This window comes from Oxyura jamaicensis, chromosome 1 (genome assembly GCF_011077185.1).
Source record: "Oxyura jamaicensis isolate SHBP4307 breed ruddy duck chromosome 1, BPBGC_Ojam_1.0, whole genome shotgun sequence".
NCBI lineage: Eukaryota > Metazoa > Chordata > Aves > Anseriformes > Anatidae > Oxyura > Oxyura jamaicensis.
In genome coordinates this window covers 93,373,009-93,394,331 of record NC_048893.1, presented here as the reverse complement: position 1 = coordinate 93,394,331, position 21,323 = coordinate 93,373,009, and the positions used below count along the sequence as shown (strand labels likewise).

At 35.6% G+C, this 21,323-nt stretch overlaps 1 long non-coding RNA gene across 1 annotated transcript in view; it reads left to right on the top strand.

The window, feature by feature from the left end:
• LOC118160666 overlaps positions 1-9,999 on the top strand; it is a 62,194-nt gene extending 52,195 nt beyond the window's left edge. The window contains exon 4 of the long non-coding RNA XR_004747619.1: positions 9,891-9,999. This is a non-coding gene — a long non-coding RNA (uncharacterized LOC118160666). The remainder of the gene's footprint in view (positions 1-9,890) is intronic.
• Positions 10,000-21,323: the final 11,324 nt, after the last annotated feature.

Below are 21,323 nucleotides of genomic sequence, written 5' to 3'. Positions count from 1 at the left end.
ACATAGAATAAGAATACAAAGGGATACGGTGACTGTGTTACGGCTGCTGGCTGCTCCTCAGTTCTCAAACACATTTTTTACCTTTTTTTTTTTTTTTTTTTAATAAGATTAAGAGCAGAATATGCGTCAACACTATTTCTGCCTGTTCTTGTATACATTGTTGATGTAACACTATTCATATTATTCTTTAAGCATTTTCTAAGTTTGCATTATAATAGCTTTGCCTGCTTGAGGTTGTTCGAGACATATACCTACAGACATCATAAATCTTGGAAGCTTTTTTTCCTTGATCCATGTAGGTTATCTTTGGCAGTGCTGGTTTTATCATCAAACCCTTGATGCTCTGTCCCTTCTTTGGTAGTCTTAGGGAAGAAGTAGACACACTGTTGAGGGTAAGGAGTCACCATCAACCAACTTTATTTATGGCAGTTGAAGTACAGTACATAGAGGGAATTTTCACTTTTGTATGTTTAAATGACCCTGTTATTCTAAAAATAATCTCTTAAAACCTTAAAGACTTTCTGTATCTTAAAGATTTTCAAATCTTTTTATGCATATGACTAAATGTATAATACTTCTTACCATACCCACACTGTCCAACTACACTGAAGTCAATGACTGTTCCTGAAAAGTCTGTTAAATTTGCAAAACTGCTTGTGCCATGTGCAATAATGGACATAAAGTGCTCTGTGGAGAAAGAAAACTGATTTTCTCTTGACATTAAAAATGGAAATCCTATTATTGCAAGTGATATTAAATGAGCACTTTTACACTGAGCTAATGCAAGATGTTTTGCTGCATGGAAAAAACAACAACAACAACAACAAAAAACTATTCATTTAAAAGGTCTGTTTCATTAAGAGAGCTGATAGGTGGGCTTGACTGTATATTTTAAGTACTACTTAATTAATGTCTTCTTTATTACACAGTGAACAATGCTATCACTACAATACATTAGAATCTCACTAATCTCACAACCCACTTGGAGAATTACAGAGGTTTACTAAATTTTGTGAATTAGCGAATAAATGAACAGGCATAATGAAAAGTTAAAGTTACTGCACCATAGTGTTTCTTTATCCTGAAAGGTATAATTTTAACTATAACAATGTTTCGTTCTACTAATAAATGTTGGTAATCTATTGTCAAGATAATGAAGTCTTACTAATGAGAATTCACTCTAGCTTCTGCCGTCATCTGTACTGACTGGTCTATAGACAGATACTTTTTGTGATGATGCTTTTCCAATATGTATTTTAAGGGGTTTACTGCATGCATATTCAGATTTTGTCCTTGGTTACTTACATGGTTTCGTGTTAACAGTGACAGAGATAAATCAGGAACAAAACATGTCCTTTTGATTTTTGAGAACTGAATATAGAGGAAAAAGTTTGTAATGAATAGGAAATGAGGACAAATGTAACTTGGAGCTACAACGTGTTAATGTAGAAATGTCAAGAATCCTTTATTTAAAAACTGAAAGTGACAGCTTTCCTCTAAGCTGAAAACATGGTATTAAATGATGTTTAGGGATTCGGTACACATCATTCACCCTCTAATGCCTAAGTTGACTTAAAAAGGGTAAAGGTCTGTGTGCAGCTTCCAGTTATAGAATCATACTATCCCTACTTAGCACTAGGTCAAAGGACAGTAAAAATACCACTGAATATTTTAGTACTGTTAATAACTAAGTTGAAACCACTGCTGACTAATATCATGGGAGCTGGTGTTTATCAACTGGGGCAGCTAAGTTACTTAATGCTTTTCCCATTAGAAAGGATTAATGTGACCTTTTCTTTGAAGAATATTAATTCATGCAGTGTTTGCAAAATACTTATGCTATTAGGTAGAGGACATCCAGTCTGTATGGGAGGAACTTTTGAAAGATCAAATTTTCTGCTATCTTCAGGGAAGAAGCAGAGAAGCTGTTGCTTCTGCTAGAATTAGAAGGCAGCGAGCAGAGAAAGCACCCACTCTCTCATGCTTTGCCATTCACAGTAATTAGTCCAGTACCTGTAGCAGTAATAGATCTAGCAACTTTCAATTTTTAATTCACCAAAAATAATTTCCTTCAGTAGAGAGTCTTGTTTATGGAATTATGCTACTGATTACTGACCTGGCATTTGGCAAATCTAGAGCCTAATTTGAAGATCACAACTCTACCCAAACAAATATACACATCAACGGTATAGCTACTGTATACATCCAGTGTTGTTACTTGTTTATCTTCCTATATGTATTTTAAAAAGGAGAATACTGTGTTAAATAACAATATCAAGAAGACCTCAAGCATTTTCACAACAAAGCCATTAAAACAAACAAACAAAAAAACCCAGCAGTGATTGGAACAGCTGTGTGTAATATTAAGGTATGTGCAGGGTTTTAAAATATTTATAATTAGAACCTTGGAGGGCAGTTCTAAAAATCTAGGGGTCACTATCATTATGGAAGCCATTTTTTCATTCTTTTTCCAAATTATGTTTGTATTTGATCATGAAAAGTTTTTATAGGAATTAAAAAAAATATTTAAGTTTGTTAGGATCTCAAGGAAGCAATTGTCATGGGATTATTTTTGTTTAAATGAGTTACAGTGCCAACTCCAGTAAATGAAAGACGGACCATTCCAGCAAAATTGTTGCTTGATTCTGAGAGCTTGCAGTTTTGAAAAAAAAGTTTCATTACTTATAAGTGGTAATGGAAGACTAACTTCAAAACTTCAACTACTGCCTCTCAGACATAAAAATTCAGAGTTCATTTGATTATACAACTTGGCAAAAGGCAATTCAGTGTCAGTGCAAATTTTTAGGTCTTCATAGATTGTGAGAAATTGGAGGAAATAGGAAGAAATATCTTTTCCGCAAAGGAGATAAAAACATTTTTTCCAGTTTCTTTAAAATTATTCTAGACATCAGTTTAGTCAGAAAGATCCACATTATTTTTAAATTTATAAGTGACTTGGATTTCAGAGGCTTTAGCTGAATGTTTAGAGCACACAGAATACAATAAAATATAATAGTACATTTTAAAAACATTTCTTTATATTGTTGAACTTTTTTGTTCTTTTAATGTTCTTTCATATACATACACATAATTGGCTTTCTGCTATTTTTGCAACATGAATTACAGATATGAAATACTCTAATCTCATTTTTATACATACAAATGATACAATCTTTACAGGAAATAACAGCATAAGGCTATGAAAGTGGCAGATGACCAATAATGCCAAAATATCAAATATCCAAAAGAAAATTTCACCTTCTAGTGCAAGGTGAGACTTTTAACTGCTTCTTCAACCAATAAAGCATAAAAGGACAATGTTTTAAGTACTGCTTTCTTCTGATATCATGAACAGGGATGGTTTGCAGTATTTCTCAAGGTACACAGAGAAGCCTATCTAAATTCTTGCAGTGTGATGCTTTTGTGGTAAAACATCCCAGAGATTTTGTCATGTGGTTGCAATATTAGCTTTCACCTCAAATGGAAATTTTCAATGGTAACTTCCCCCCCCCCCCAGTTATTTTACTTTGGGAAAAAAAAAAAAAAAAGAAAAGAAAAAAAAAAGAAAAAGTTAAATTGAAGTGAGAGCTTTGTGTTTAATAAGTCATTTTAGGTAACAGACCAGGCTTATGTTCTGGTAATTTTAACAATTGCAAGAGTCCAAGCAATTAGGAAATAGTAGTATAATATTCAATGAAGTATAAAAAAGCGTCTCAGATTCTGCCATCTTTGTGGTGTGATGTGTGGATGGTAACTTTGGTGTCAGGACCCAGCCAAATTCTTTAGTTATGACTTTGAAAGGGATATGTTACTGATCAAGCTGCACTAGCTGCAGCTCTGCAGAACTTACACCACCTAACCTTTTTCATGCAAAGAAGAGACGCTGACGAGGCAGATCGAAAAAGTCGTGTTTTTTTTTTCAGCTTCCAAAATCAAGGAATATATTTCAAAGACCACATTTCCAAAAAGCCAGGCCAGATAAGAAAATATTTGATGACAGCTTGTTCTCTGTCTTTTAGTGTTTTTTCCCCCTTTCCTGTGTAGAGGCAGTTCTGTAACGACAGATTCTGCCTCAACAGCTTGGCTGCTATTTGAAAGGTGAGCGAACTCCCTAATTAGGGGAACACAATTTCTACTTGCTGCTCTTCAGCATGGCTAGGGAAAGCAAAAAGTAAACAGAGCACAGGTGCTTGGTCACCCATGTGATCTATGATGTGAAGCCTTATAATGAGAAGAGAGCTGGCTTGCAAGGGAGATGTTCTAGCCCTTCTAATTACATCTCATGCATCAAGCTGGAGTTCTGTTGTCAGGGAAACTGTGCTGCCTCTCTCTCTGCTGAATAGCTGCCACCATGAAGTCCCATGCATTGCACTGAGACAACCCAGAGAAGGACCCAAACAATACATTATTAAATAACTTTAATATTAATTGTTTCGATTTGCCTAATATTATAGATTTGGCATTTACCTCCCTTCAGGAGAGCTAACCCAATGGTTTTCTCTGTGAGGAAAGGTTTCCATTTTTAAAACAAAGGTACAATTCTTTCAATTTCCATAATTTTCAGAGGCTATCCCTTTTCAGAGCTCTGAAGTTTGGAGAATATACTTATAATTAGGAATGAGCTACCAAGACATCATCTGGAGTGGCTAGGGAATGCATGTGTGACACACAGCTGTTCAGAACTAGATAGTGAGTTTAGATCTGTTTTGTTTTGTTTGTTTGTGTTTCAGTGACCTTGTAGAAATCATTTTGCTCACATTCCTAAAAATGCTGGGTGCCTCAAATTTTGCAGGTCCACTTTGGACATCTGTTGCTAGCATTGCATAATAATAAGTAAGGTGTAAGGTGTGTAACTGAACAGACTACAAAGGCAAGCTTACTTCAGTCACAAGTTGCCAACCAAAGCTATGTTAGCTTTTGGTCAGAATTAAGAAAGAATCTTAAGACTCAGAGTCTGAAGACTTGCCTACTTTTGAAGCAATGAGATACCTCAATATCAGTGTCTGCTTCTAAAAGTTAAGGTTCTAATGCCTTCCTTTTACTGAGGATTAAGCATTCATAACACTCCATTATTCAGATTAACAGGACTTATGAGTGGTTCAACAGCTTTGCGTCTCTCTAAACTCCAACAAAAACCTATAGAGCTGAAAATGAATCAGTGCAGCTGAAAGTTTAAGCCTCACTCTCTTTCTCTCATTTCATGCATCTAGTCTATAGAAATTGCAATATGTAATTTTCTAATTTATCTAATATATAAAATGTATATAATTTGCTGTTTATAATGCTGGAGTGATACAGGAGCTAGTAAAGAAATCCAGAATATCCAGCCATTAAAAATTATTAGTGTCTTCTCTTCCCTGTAAATTCTGTGCATGTTTGAAGAGGGATAACATATGTATGTCTTAGTATTCACAAGCCTAGGTGAGCAAAATGCCTAACACAGATATGAGAGTTGCTGAAAAATTTAACTACCAGCTCCTTAGACAGAGGAGATCAAGTCTAGTGTGATATAGCCGTCATCTTATTTTAGATGTTTTTTTGTTTGTTTTTCCAGAAGAACTTAAAAAAGGAATGCAACAACACCTAAAAGCAACTTAGATTTCCAAAGATACTGTACATATAATTCAATGTCTTGTCCGTTATTGATAACGTATATTTTATGTCCCTTGTTCCTCTTTGCAGAGTAACTAGTATGAAAAGGAAACCACACCAGACTTCCTCAAATTTATTAATACCAGACAAACACAGAACAACCTTCCTCAACAGCAGAAGAAAGGATAAAGCTTTAAATTAGTATACAGAATACAAAAACAGGACTACTAAAAGGGGGAAAAATGGGTTGCAGTAGGCTTTGAAGTGGAAATAGTGACTCAAAAAAACTATGCTGAAAAATATACATAAACTTACTGAAACAAATTGATATTAAACCTGGTAATATTTCTAGGCTTACTGTAAAACTAACTCTATTATTATTATTATTACTGTTACTGCCTTACAGTAAGGGTGCTCTTACCCTGTTGGTCAGGTCTGCCTGGGCAGCCCTGGGACTTGTGCTGTACCTGTGACTTAGTTGTTTTTAAGCCAGAAATTAGTTAATTCTCATTGTTTGTCTGCTTTCCAGCTGGTAAAGAGAGCGGAAATAAGTACCCAACTTTCACGACTTCAGAAACAGGCTGAGCAAGAGAATGACTGGAGGAATTTCAAATCCCAGTTCAGCCATGAGTGCCACATGATCTTACTAATTCAAAATATCATGGTTCAGCTGCCAATAAAGTCTTAATATCATGGGAGGAAATTAATGGTGTTTTTAAGTTGAGGCAGATTTTTAGACAAGACAAGGATTCAGAATTTAACAAAGATTATTTTTTGAAAAATATTCTAGTGAATTGTAAGTTTCCTTCGAATTCATTGCAATAAGCTCTCCCTTCCATATACTTCAGGGGTCTTTACTTCAAGCTCTAAAAGAATCTGTAAGTTTTGCTTTTAAAAGTATTTGCATTTAAAAGTTAACCTGTTGCTAACTTAACACAGTGTGCCGCTGAGACTGATAGTTATTTTGAAAGCACATGTGTACAAATACCTTCTGTCTAGTGAGACACGTCTAGGTGCTGAGAAATCACACAACAGATATTGACTATATGTAACATCCTTCGGCTCCCCTCTTTAGTATAGTGAAGGAACTACAGTAAGATCTTAAAGAGATCAAAATGTCTTCTGGAAAAGTTTGGTATGAAGTTATTTCAAACAACTATCTTGAGATCAGTATTTCTGCTAGTGGAAATGGAAACCTTCTGGTAGTTTGGTTGGCAGTACAGAAAGTCATCAAAACAGACCAGAATAGCAGAAGTTTATCTTTCAGAACTGGAATTGTTCAGAGGCTAATAGAAGTGTGTAAATAATAATAATAATTATTATTATTTTTAACAATAGCAAATGTAGACAATTTAAATAACATAAAAGGAAATCCAAAATTATTATTGCCCAATTATTTTTATCAAATTCAAAACTAAAAATCTTCCTAAGCCTCATGAAGTAGTTTTCATTGTGAACCAAATATTTGGTTTCAAGTTTTCAACTTCTTTAAAATAAAATTGGAAAAAAAAATGAAGAAGTGTTGTGAATCACTGTTGCTAAAGGGACTGTTTTACCGATTTACTGTGTGATTTGGAGTATATTATTTAACCTCAGTCCACCATCGGTAAATTTGGATTCATGTCTTTTCTCCACTTTAAGCAGGCAATCGTATTTGTGCATTTTTCAAATCTCATGCAAATAATTCCATCAAAAAATGTAAATATATTACATTAGGGAAGGCTGTTACCTCCTTGGACATAGAAGAAACATTGAGAAGGTCCCAAAATAGTCATTTGAAAATAGATTAAATAACATAATTTGCTTCTCCAGACTGACTGAACTATTTTGTTTATTTTTATTCCCATATTGAAGTTTGCTATAAAGTGGTATGAAATGGTTGATAAAGCCATTTGCCTACAGTAATGTGCATAAACAGAGTAAGAAATGCAGTCAGAGAGCAGACAGAACAATTAAAAAACACAAGGCAGATTCCCTGTACTGCCAGATCAGTGGAACCATTTTCCCTTTTCCAGAGTATCTTCCTTAGTTGCTGAAAGAAATATAAGTGAAGAAGCAATAGCAGCCAAGCTGTAAAGGCTGCTTGCAGACATCACTTTCAAAATCAGTCAGGTAACCAGAAGAACTGCCTTTGGTCCTGGCTATCTGAAGCTAACTGCATGCTTCTCTCTTATGTGTACCTTTCATACTAAAAATACATAAAAGATCTGTGTGAATATGTCCTTTACTGATGGCTAGATACAATCACTCTTTTTACACCTGGTTCACAGTCTTATGCAGTTGCTAGCTTCTCTCTCTATACTGACAGCCTTGTTCTTTCCCTTTGGAAGGTGTTTCAGAGGCTGCACACGGGATGGGTAGTCTCTCAGCTACTCATGCATTGTTTGTCACTGTTCTTATCCTATTGACTCAAGTGTGGGAGACAGAAGTTGGGATTGCAGTGTGTTTTTTAATGTAGTTTCTGTTTACCAAACCTCCTCCACTTCCTAGACAGTCTCAGATCAACCTTCCACTGCTGTCTTCTGTTCTTGTGCTTATGCACTTTCCCTGGGCCCTATGGCAGATGAGGAAGGAGGACACTGCTGTTTCCTCCAAGGAGGGCCTCTTTTCTGAGAGACTGCTACCTGAGGAACGGGCATAAAGTTCTTACTTGAGCTCTACAGTGACAATGGACTCATCTATGAGAAGAGTGTCCTGCCTTTCTGGCTGCCCAGTGCTGTCATATAGCTTATAATGCAAATTGTAAAATGTATAATGTATGTAAAAATGTATAATGTGTGTAAAATACAAAAATAGCAATAGAGAAACTTATGGTCATTGGCTTTTGTGGTTTGTAAAAGAACTGCTTTATATGTTAATTTATTATTTTAAGCCTTCATTATTCATCACAGAAGAATGGTTTCCTGATTCTCATATAGCTAATGAGAAGTAAGCTTGTTTGTTGCTGTGAGACAGTTGCAAATTCAGAAGCAGATATGAGAGAAGTAACTTAAAGTATTTCTTCTGTCATGGGAGTATGACTCATACACTTTTATCTGTACCTACAATCTTGCCAACGTTTTTTTATTAAAAATCTTCCTAGGAAAAAAGATCAATGTAGAAATACTTCTGAAGTTTTTAGTAAATTTTAATACATCATTTTAATAAATAATATAATATTTAAAGCTTAGGTACAAGGGGGAAAAGACAGTAATTTCTATCCAGTGTCTTCTGCAGTTCATAGTACAAAAGATATACAAGGTAGTGTGCTTTTTCTTCAGGATTTCAAGCCTTCTCACAAAGGAACAATGAGGCTTTTTCTTTTTGGATAGGTACTGGCCATACACCTGAGATTGTTTATCAGTTTCTGGATTAACTAAAATCATATAATATATCTAAGTTTTCTTATCAGAAAAGAAAAAAAGGGTGGGTTGGGGGTAGGTAAGGATAGTGATACTGCTTTGATAACTACCAAGTACGACGATATGGCTAAATATTTTCTTTTTTTTTTTTTTTTTTTTTCTATTAATTCATTCTAAGACTATTGTCTTTCTTGTTGCTTCACAGTTGTCAATGAGCAGAAGGATTTTATGACATGTATTTATTCATAATTATCTGCAATATAGGATATGTGAGGAATCAGAGACCTAAAGACAATTTATGAATGTTTCTGTCAGTATTCGTTCCTGCGATGCAGTTTGTTTCCGTTTCCTGCAGACATGGTAACGTGATGTTTTAGTGAAGGGGATTTGGCTGGGTTTCTGGATTTAATCCTGCAGTAGGGACAAGTGGTATAGCTAAAACGCTAGGACTCCATAGGAAAAAATTGTTTTATTGTACTTGTACTTTAGAAATCTTGTCCTCGTTGATTTGGGAAAACAAATGTCACTGATTTTCAGTCAAACTGAATTCTGAAATCACTTGGGTAATTCTGGAAACTTCATTTCTACAGTGTAATAAGAAACAAACAAAAATTTTAAATCGTAATTGAAATATATCTGGCAATGCTGCTTTCCCCAGGGTATGACATAATGGTCACACTGCCCTGTTATTTAAAGGCCTGCCATAGTCCAGACACTACATTCCTTTGTATGACAGTTGCATCTCCTATCTCTATTACTCATGTAGTCTATAAAATATTCAAGCAGCCTATCCTTTTGTATAATGTCTGATGCATGATAACTCAAAGTTGACCCTGCAGACGCTATTATAAAATATATATATAAATAGGATACTATGCCAGCAGTATTCAGTGAGAAAATAGAAAATGTTTGTATTACCAACTCTGAAATGGCTCTTGAAAAAATTTCTATCCTCAGTTTTCTTTCAGGAACAAAAAGCCAGACAGTACTGTTGCATCCATTGGCCTGATCCCTCTTGAAATGCATCCATACAGGTGTTTTCTAAAACTGATGGATTGTCTCAAAGCAACTAAATGGGCATTTTTTTCTATTTTGATTGTGTACTACACTCATCAACACCACGAGAAATCTTAGGTCATACCTGTAGCATCTGGTAGATCATGTAGCAGTCCTCTAGGTAAGCTCTGCAGGCTAGCTCTAAAATACCGAGTTCAAGATCAAGCTGTGCCACCTTCAAATCAACACAAATGCTGGGTACCTGGGTACTGCCAGGTGAGTCATCAGTCACTGCAGGTCTCAGCACTGCACTCCATAATGCACTCTTTATGTTCTGCAAGTCATTTTATCAGGGTGTGTGGTCGAAATAATCATGAAATAATCATGTACCTTATGGAAGCCCTAGGTGTAGTTCATGCACACTTTCTTTGAAGAGCTGTAGAAGTTAGTTAACAAAGTAGGTTTATTGGTAGAGAAGCTGTTTGTTGGCTTAGCCTCTCTTAAGTTATGGAAGAACATTTTAAGCTTACTAACACAGTAAAAGTGTTGAAGAAAAAAAATATCGATTAAATGTTTGAATTCATGATGTACTTCAAAATGTAAAGTTTTATCAAGAAAGAGAGACTTTGTGTTTACTATTACTGAAAATGGCTCATGATCACCCATACATTTAATCTGTGTAAGCATTCTCCCATCTGAAGTTAAACATGATTTAGTTGCTTGCTTCTCAACTTTGTTGTTATAGCAATTTTTTGTCTGAAAGACCATATCAAGTACTTGGCAATTGTCTAATTACTTATACATTAATCTTTAGGTATTTAGTATCTTTATGCTAGCATGAGTTCAGGTAGGACAGGGATCATTTCTTAACACACACACACACACACACACCTACCTTCCATTTTCTGTTCTGAAATTTTTGCAGAAGCGAGCAAGTCAGTGTCCTGCCTACTCTTTATATGATGGAACACATCACTAGGGAAGCTTTCCTTGTTATGTTTCCCCACTCAGTAAGTCATAAGTCATAGTATCTGTACCTGAAAAAATTGTTCTTAGTAAAAACCTGATTGAAAATGGCAAATACCCAAGAAGTATCTGAGGAGTCACTTTTTTCTTTCCCAGAAGTATACATGACTAGGTATATTTAATATACTAAAGTTGCAGAAAATTGAGTATTTTTTCTTCTTGACATCTAAGCAGCACAACACTACATCTTCTGTGTTTTCTGCCTCATTATTTGCACGCTATTCCCTAGCCCTACGGTCTCCTTCAGCGCCATTGCTTTTAAGATTCCTCCCCTAATGAATATATATATATATTTTTTTCATTAAAAAGGATTATTGTCACTTAATGTTTTTAAATAGGCGATAATAAATAAATGTTCCTATGCAGCAATATACTAGATTTCACCTTCAAGAGGTATTTGATGTTATGGGGAGTAAAGTTTGAACATTCATTTTACTGTGACTTTCTATTCTAAAAAAAGTTAATTTTCTGTTGCATGTAGTAGTAAAAAAGAAGGGATGACGTGTGTGGAAGGAAAAAATGTAGAACTGCTTGCCAATACTGGGGGATTACCCTGTGAAACTTTTAAAAAATGACCCCAAAGAAAAAATAATTGCAGTATTATACTGTTGACTTGCCAGAAGCTTATTTTATTGTCTTCACATTGTCCTGGACAATATATATATATATATATATGTATTATATATATATATATACATATACATATATATGTATATATATATAATATATATGTATATATATATTGCTGCTGGAACAGATTACTGTGAGTTCATTTGATCTGTAGTTTATAGCACATACATGCTCAACAGTACTCTTTGTGGTTACTCTTAGCCTATGGTAAATTCAAGGAATTTAATTAAGTGAAATAAATTCAGTGAAATTAGGGTAGGGAATCCCTTCTACAAAACAGAAAGGACACACACTGAGACTGCTTGTAACAGAGTAGCTGACATGCTGTAAAATTACAGCCTATCTTCTTCTTGATAACTCTTGATAACTTGAAGTTATTCCATATAGCCATTCATGTAGCCAGTCCCTTATTTGCTCTGTATCATAATAATTTCCAGTATATGCAGCAAGACTTCCTTATCAAGATTTATGGCCATTGATGCAGCTCCACTTATATATTAAAGAGTATAATATGTTTAGAGTATCTAGAAAAGATAAATCAGGCCAGAGCAGGGGTGATAACACTGAGAGATTAATCTAAAGAGAATATTACTACATGTTAAGGACCAAATGACACATACAAAATAGAAGAAACAAGCAAGTTTATAAGGCTGAACTTCCCAGTCAGGAAATATGTGTTGTCTCTACTATATGGAGGAAAATGAGAGGCAACTAATGCTGAGTGCACAATTAAATCAATAAACTATTTTATTAAGTTGCAGCTGCACTCCTGTTCCATTAATCCATTAAGGGCAATAGCCCTGCTCCTAATGTGGAATGCTGCATGGCCATATCATCCAAGCCTGGCCAGTCTGCTTCTTGGGGCTTTTTGGTAGCTGCTCACGAGGATGGTACCTCTACAGCATGCCACAGGCAGTGTGTGAATAAGGCTTCTATGTGCACTTTGTTCTTGTGAACCCCAGCTGGGACAAGATAGTACATAGAAGTTTAGGGGTCTGCTCCATGACACTCTGTTCCAATGCTGAGCTCTGTTATTTTTTAGATACTGAAGCTCTGCTGGTGTCACTCACTGAGAGATCTGTTAAATGCACATAAGAAGCTCAGAGAAGAATGGCAGGGCTAAGAGAAACTATTTAACAGTGAGTAGTGTTTAACAGGATTTTCTGGAAATGAACAAGGAAGGAAGAAAAGCACTCTAACATGTTCAGCAAGGGGGGAAGTAAATATCACAGCTCTCTTAACAAGCTAGGCTACAGAGTGCATATGCTTTATAAATAAATATATTTATATATATGTATATATATATATTTTATAAGCATATATGTATATGCTTTATAAATATCAAAAAAGCTGGAAAAAAAAAAAACTCAGAATTGAAAAGATAATACATTTTAGTGTTTAGAAATGCATCCATGTTATCAAATAACATGATTCTCTGGTTTACTCCATGTTCCTTGGTCATCCATAGTTCATGTATATCTCTCTCTTTTGGACTGATACTTTTTGTCCCTCTGAGACTGAATTCTAGGAGCTGGTTAGCACGAGGGACAGCATCTGACAGACCCTGTGGGAAGGCAGTGCCAGGGTGGCAGCCTGTGCCTGCACAGCACTCCGGCACTCTCCCATGGGGCCTTGTACCCTCAGATAAACCTGTTCTGTTTATTTCTAGAAAGTTCCTGTGCCATGCCAGTTCCTCATGGCATGTAACACATATCCTTGGTGTCATGTTGGAAAAGTGCTGTTCCAGTGAGCAGCAGCACAGGCCTCACATTTCTATGAATTCAAGAAATACAAATAAATCATAATTACTAGAGACAGGGGTTCACCATAGAGAGCCAAGAGGACACCTGGATGAAGTGCTACACTGTGAGTGCAAGCCCTCTGATCTAAATGGAGCTATCCCTGAACAGTGTGGTCATGAGCCCTCACATCTCCTATCATGGTCGCTGCATGATTGGCATATGGCTGCAATCTGTGCAACATAGTTTGTCCTTATGCATACAAGTCTTTAAATACTATTTTCAACCTACGCTAGCTAAGAGGAGTTCTAGGCTGCTGAGGTCTTATTACTTGGAATGAAAGGATATATTTTTTTCAATGAGTGCTAGAAGTTGAGAAGAACAAGAACATGTTCAGTGACAGCAGAAAGAAGGGGTGAAGAAAAGTAAGAACAGAGATGGTAAACTCTACAACCCTTTTACACAAGTTCATAATAAAACACTCCCTAAGGGAACTGAAAATAATCATACAAGAATTAAATAGTTTAAAAAACAGATTGGCTCATATGTAATTTTAAAAGCATTTTTCACAAGATAACATGAAATCAGTTTCCAAAACTAAAATTAGATCAAAATACAAATATACGTTGAAGTTGTTTTTTAACTTTTTTTTTTTTTCCTCTAATACAGCTGGCATTATTAAATGCAAGAAAACATCTACAATTTATCAGATCTTGCAGAAGTATTGATTAAATATTTTTAAGATTCATCCTTGTGGAGTGAAGCTGTTTATAACAAATTGTTAAACTCCCACATGGGAAGCTGTTTGGATGCTTTGTGTTTTATTTACAAGTGGGTTAATATCTGACATCGTCCATTCTGTGGGCTTGCCTCATACTGTGTTCCTATAAAATGAATTCAGGATGCATACCTTAGCAGAGCCCTGTGACTTTGAGATTTTGTCTCATAATATAACTGTGGAGGAAAAACGTGTGCTTAAGGTTATGACTGAACTCCTGCCTAGAACTCCTACCTCTATATTACTTGTAATACATTTTGAAATGAATTGTTCTTATTTTGTCCTCTGAATCAGTTCTTCAAAGGCAGCTGTGAGTTAACAAGGTATTTTAAATGGAAAATATGTTGCTTGCTCCCTTGCAGCCTGTGATTTCTGACTTCCTACACCCCCTCTACATAGGTGCTGTTTGTTGTACAGGTAGACTAAATCTCTCTCGGTGGTTTCCCACATCTATGCTATTATTTGTTATTCCTATTTTTACTACCTGTCTCAGCACCTGCTGAATTGTAAGTCTTCCTACTGAACCTAACTGAGTCATTCCGTTAATCTTTGCACAAAAGAGAAGGTGGAGCCAGGGGCTGAATGCAGCCATCAGCCTTCATGTGACTCCTACAAGCTTCAGGGGCTAATTGTCTGTTGCGCTCACTTGAGGCTTCAGAAACCTTTTCACTAAAAGTTTTTCTGGCTTACAGAGATGAAAGAGAAGTAATTTTCGGAAGGTCCCTGTTCAGTGCTGTCATATATTCTCAGTTCTTAATACTGGAGAATTTCCAGTTGCAGAACAGGTGAGATTTCTGTGGTAGAAGAAACAAGACTAAGAAAGGAATAGCAGTTGAAAGACTGCAGAAATTACATATTTTTCTTCTTTCTAAGCAGCAGCAGAAATAATGTATAGTTGCCCCCATGTTGAATGGCAGCAGATGTTGAGGTTTTACAGTACATCAGTTTCTAGTTGAAAAGAAATTAGTTGCACACACTTTGAAATATTTTATGATGGTCTATTGATATTCATAAGGTGTAAACAATCAATTGTTTACATGACAGAGAAGATAAAAACAAGCATTACGGTGTTTAGACAATATTGTCAGAAGAAAATCTGACTCAGGTTTCACTGTATAAGGAAGTTTGTCTCCTAAAAAACTGTTCTATTTTCTGCTATCTTCCAGTTATGTCCATTCTCACCCTGTTACCCGCTGACAGTCACCACCAGTAAAGCTACACACCTAGTGCTGTGCAGGCAAATAAATTATTTCTTGAAAAATGTTATTTCAGAATTGATGAGTCCAGGCAAAATTTACTGAAAAGTTTCGAGTTTCAGGTGGACTGTAAATGAAGCATTTTAGAAACGGAAAAAAATGCTTTAGCAACATGGCAAATGCTGAGATTAACTGGAAACTTCCATTAGGAACATTACCAACATTTTTGAAATATTACCTTGCGCTCATATAAATTTATGAACAAATAAACAAAAACTACTATGTGTGGCGTAGCTCATGTCTCACATTTTTTATCCTCCATTCATATTAGGACTGTTAAGGGTTGTTCTCATTCTTACCTATTCTTACTTACCACTCTTACTTACTGAGCCAGTATAACCCAGTGCTAGCCTTGTGAAGGGGAATTTGATTGAGTCTTCTGTCTATTTCTGGAATATGTCCTGATTACTTGACGCTACTTGTTTTGTTTTGTTTCATGTCAGAAGACCCCAAAACATTTCGCTGAAAAGAATAGTCAGTGTGTAACAGATGTTAATAAACAGGAAAAATAGCACAGAAATAACACACATTTTCCCTTATGTCAAAGGTAATGTTACTGTTCTCGGCCATGTTCTAGTCATAAATTTCAACCCTCTGTTATCTGTCCTACTGTTTAAAAGTAAAAAGTGCAAACTTGCAGAAAATTGCAATCAAGATTTGCAATGAGGACTATAACTTTTTGTAAAGTGCAACTTGCAAAACTGAATCTGTTGTTGTAGTCAATGGAAATACATGATTTCTGTAGGAACAGAGGTGAAATTGATTTTTAAAAAAATATTTTTATCTATCTTTATTTAGAAGTTTACAAATGCACAAAGGAAGCAAGATGAATAAGAATAGAATATCCTTCCTAAAAGTAATTTTTTTTTGCCATTTTGGAGAAGCAACTGATATGTTTCCTCCTTGTTAATTCTGCTTATTTCCAAAGATATTTTCCTAATATTAGCACTTTCAGATTTCTTCCACAGTTTCCCTCCCTGTGTTGCCACTAATGGAAAACTTCATCTTTTCTAAGTTGCTATCATTCTCTGGTAACATTTAACAAATGGTCTGTGTTACAGGAACCCAGCAATTTTACAGAAAGAAATCATCAGGACAGGGATGGGACACAGATGTCCCAACAGCATGCACTTAGTTACTCAGATTACTGGTAGGATGGATGCTATTCTATTATCATCAACAATGCTAATTAAATATATTCATGTCCCATCAACACAGGAAAATAGTTTTGCAGGGGGGTGACTGTCGTAATCTTCTCCCTCAAAACTGTATATAGTCTATGTGAGCTTTTGTTTTCCTTTTGTGATTCAACCAGAAGCTCAGATGGCAAATAGAGAGAATTTTAAGCAAGTTCAATAATGTGGAATGTAAAGCTTTTCCAGTTTCAGCTATATTAAAATGCAGGAAAACTGAGCACATATGTCGGAGTGCATTTCTTCACTTCCCCATGTGGGCATGAGCAAATTTCCCTGTGAACTACAGGCTACTAAAAATGATGATGTTTGTTACCCAACAACATATTAAAGTACATCCCCTTGAGGTAGAGCTCCAGAATACAGAAGCATCTGGATCCAGCTGGGGCAGGGAGGTGGGGTGGGGAGGGGGATAAGCAGACATTTTTTGTGGCTTCTGTAGCAGCTGTGACAAATGAGTGAGGCTCCATCCTACAGGCCATTTTCAGTTTATCTTTTCTCCTGGGCTACATATCTCCTTCCTAATATTATCATCATTTATCACACCTTTAAGATTCATCTCACTGGCACAAAGCTTTTGGATCACGGACCTTACATCCATAATTGATTCTTCAGTGGGCCATCTGTGACTTCTTTCATGATAAGATAGCTAAAAATTCAGAATTCAGTTCATTGACTTTCATTTTTATTCATGCCACTTTCTGAAAGGGTCTGTGACAATTTCTGCTCATTGATCTCTGTGCTACCTATATTCATTCTACAGCTACACTATGTGATTTTACTAAACAAGGGGGGCTAAACCATTTTTCTGCCTTACTTTGTAAATCAGAGGAAAATATGCTGTACTTGGTTAAGATCTGTTACTTCAGCTTTTCAGATGAAAGTTAACACTTTGCATTAAAAAAAAGTGTGCCTATATTCATGGGCATTTGCAGATACTATTTTTATTACATAAATACCTAAAAGAAAGCAGAGACTGGAGCACCGTGTTGCAGGCAATGAATGCATGCATATGGAAATGAGAATTTTCCTCCAATTCCAGACTTCACACTTCCGGAATTTATCAAGAACTGGTCATAGATAACACTGGTTCCCTGAACCATGACTTTTCTCCCAAGGCAGCTGTGCTGCTTTACTGGGAAGTTTGTTAAGCGTGGAGAATTATCAGGCCTTGCTTTTCTCCCTGAGAGATGCCTCCTCTCTGAGGAGCAAGCCTGATGGGATCTCACCATGGCACAGCATGTCGGGCTCCTGGCCAGGAGTCATGGGCAGAACAGCCATCGCTTTTCCCTCCAGCAGTCACAATAGTGATCCTTCTTAGTTTGAGATGTAACGGAAGTGCAATGCATGATCTCCCTTAGAAGATTATTTTAACAACATGGATTGTTAGCCTTTCTTTAATTTTTCTTGCTTTGGAGGAATTAAGCAGTTTAACATATTGCTGGGTTGTCATTAGTACGTAGAAATGTTGCGTGAATTTATTGAGTGATGTATCAAGTGCAATTTCATACAAAAGGGAAGAAAGGTTATTTCTTTCTTCTGTGGAAAGAGCATCTTGGCTTCTTAGGACTTGGTTCTGTGGCCATTGTGCTCTTTGCAGAGATAAGTAAATGGTCTATTACAATACCATCTGCTGTGGCACTTTTTTGTCTTTCTCTTTTTGTGTAATACAGGAAGAAATGTTTGATAAATGATATTATTTTGATAAAATCAAAATATGAGCAGTAAATTAGCTGGAATTAAAGTCAGACAAATAACACTGGGTTGTCAGCACAACCACTTCTTTTACTCGTATTTCAGTCTTTTGATCTATAAGAAATATTAGTTGAGTAAAATATTTTTAAAGGAGATCCAGATAAATACAGCAGCATGAGGAGGATTCTGCTGAAGGTGATTGCTGTTTAGATAACTGAATACTCTTATTCCAAAGATTTCAAGCATAAGGTTGCATTTAAGATTGATCACTGGCTATGTTTACAATTTCTTTCAAATATAATTATTTATTTCTGCTTTCCTTTTGGAAAACATCTGTACAATCCTTATTGTGGTTGTTTAGTAGTTAGCACATACATAGTGCTATCTGGACATAATGTAAAATGTAAATGATTGTTTAATTAAATTGGAACTCCTCTACTGTGTGATAGGGTAATGTCCTTTTAATAGATAATGAACACTTTTTGTAGTTCAAGTGACAGATCTTGCACATTTACCACAGATGTTAAAGGCTTTCAGGAGACAAAACTGTGAGTGCTAATCTCAGTTCATAATAGGATGGTTCTATCTATCCAAAATAAGGAAAGCATAGAAAACTGGGAGAAAGGTCCAACAGGACTGTGTAATTAGTAACATCTGCAGGCTCTCACTTCTTCTCTGACTTTACCCTAACTTCCTTCTCATATACTATCAGCTGCAAAGAGGGGAAAAAAGGTTTCTGGTAGGAGTTTCAGTGTATAGACATCTCAAGAACAGAGGTGGAATGGTTTAAACATTAGCTCTTGCTTGGGGCTGTGCCTTGGGGTACAATCGAACCCTTTAATTGCACTAGAAATATTTTCAGATACTCTGTCTTAAAAGTACCCTTCTTACCCTAGTAAGAAGCCTGTCTTGGTTCCATATTTCATGATCTCTGCAATTTATCACTCCAAGCAATGCTAGCAGATCTTATAAACACTGGATGCTTTGGCAGAACATGAAAAAAAAAAACTCTAAACAAACACTGTGATGAATTTTCCTGCAAGATACTTAGACTGTTCAACAGAATTTGATAAGCCATTACTAACAGGCCTTAGAGGATAAATAAAGTTCTCTCACAAAATGAAATTACAGACTTAGGGCATTTAAATTAGCTCTATAGTGAGGTCAAGGGACTTTATTCAATTACCTTCACTTCTGAAACATACAGCTTTGAAACTGAGCTTTTGCTAATATGTATAGATGTGCCTCCTGAGATGAGGAACTGACTGCATGATATTCAACTGTATTGTATTTATGTTTAACTATATACATTCCTATTGTTCCATAACTTATTTCTATGTTTTATTCATGACCTGTTTTGCAGACAGTTTTGCAAGTGTGCAAAACGTGCAAATACTTTCTTTGGACCTGAAACTAACTGGCTGCTGTCAGTTTCAGATCAAATAACTCTTTTTTTTTTTTTTTTTTTTTTACCATTTTTGTTTTTCGGGTTATTTCAGAGTAGACCTGTGTTATGCCTTGTTGATTTGTACTCAGATTATAAACAGTTTTACTCAGCCATTTGAAACCTATTCCAGATTAGTTCAAATAAGCACAGCCTATGTAAGAAGAAAAGTTATATAAAGGTTTTATTAACACAAAGTTTCACCAATTTCTGACAAAATGCAAATCATTTACCCAGCTTAAGATATGGCATAGCAATTTCATGTAATCATGATATTCTCCCTCCTTTAAAGGATCATCAAATGTATATGGCAAATATACAAAACTACTGGAAGAGGTGAATTTGAGAAAAGATTATATTTGTATCTTTATAGGTATGTGAAGACTTACTGCAAGGCTGATGCTGGCCATCAGTGCTTCCTACCAGACCCACTTAACATGTCAGACCGACAAAAGAAAGCCTTGCTGTTTCCACATCCACAGAATCTACACTGCACAAACTCAGGTTAACTAATCTTTGAGGAAGAGCTGTGTCTAAACTACATTCACTTTTTGGAAATTTTTAAACTTCATTAACAAGTTCAAACTATACAGAAGTGTCTCTTCTGTCCTCACAGATCATTTGTGAAGGGCCTGGAGATAGGGAGCAGCTTGCTCTTGCACCTAGCTTCTGCTCTATTCTAATGAGCAAGAATGTCTCAGTCCTGTGTTGCCTGAGTCACTAGATCCACATCCAGCAGCTGCCTGATTTTAAAGCATCTATTGCTACATAGAGGTATATTGACTCTAAGCATATAGTAAGTATGTTGATAACAGACAATAATTTGAGAAAACGTGCAAAATGAACAAGGGATGTAACTGAAAAGAATTTTCTATCTTGTTTGAACCCCTAGAACTAAAAAAGAAAACAACAAATTGATTCTATATAAAAGTCTTTGTAATATGCTCTCAAAAGGATAGAGAAAAATCCACTTTTATTGGCTCTGTCCCTGCAGCTGAATAAAATTTCCACTTTAAGACAGTAGAAAACGATGTTCATTAAATTCACTTTGCACAAAAGGAAATAGGTTTATTCTATGGAGAAAGGAAAGGACACAAAAAGCTCAAACTGATTTTGTGAAATATGCTCCATATTAATAATAATAATAATAAAATCCACACAAAACTGTAGCTAATTTACACTTCATTAAATCATATGCTTCATCACTCTCACACATAAATGGCAGTTTCTTTCTTGCTTTTTGGAGACTGTTCAATTGTGAGCACCATAGCAAAGTCTTCCATTATGAAAACTTCATTATTATTTCTTCCAGTGATGGTACCAGTGCATCACAACATAGTATCATAATTAAAAACTAAACTTGTGTCAGCAGAAGAAAAATGAATGAGGAACACACTGATGGAGAATACCTTTATTTAATATTTATTACCTTACTAATTCATAAAGCCATTAAAATGGTTATAGCTATCTCTATTAATATGTGAACTTGCAAGGTGATTCTGCATTGATGACAGTAAATACTAATAAAGATCAGGAAATGAATAACTAGGATGATGAAAACAGCTTTTAAAATCTAGGATTATTTATCTTCTCAATTTTAAATAAATAAAGAGAAAATCTGAATATTTTTACT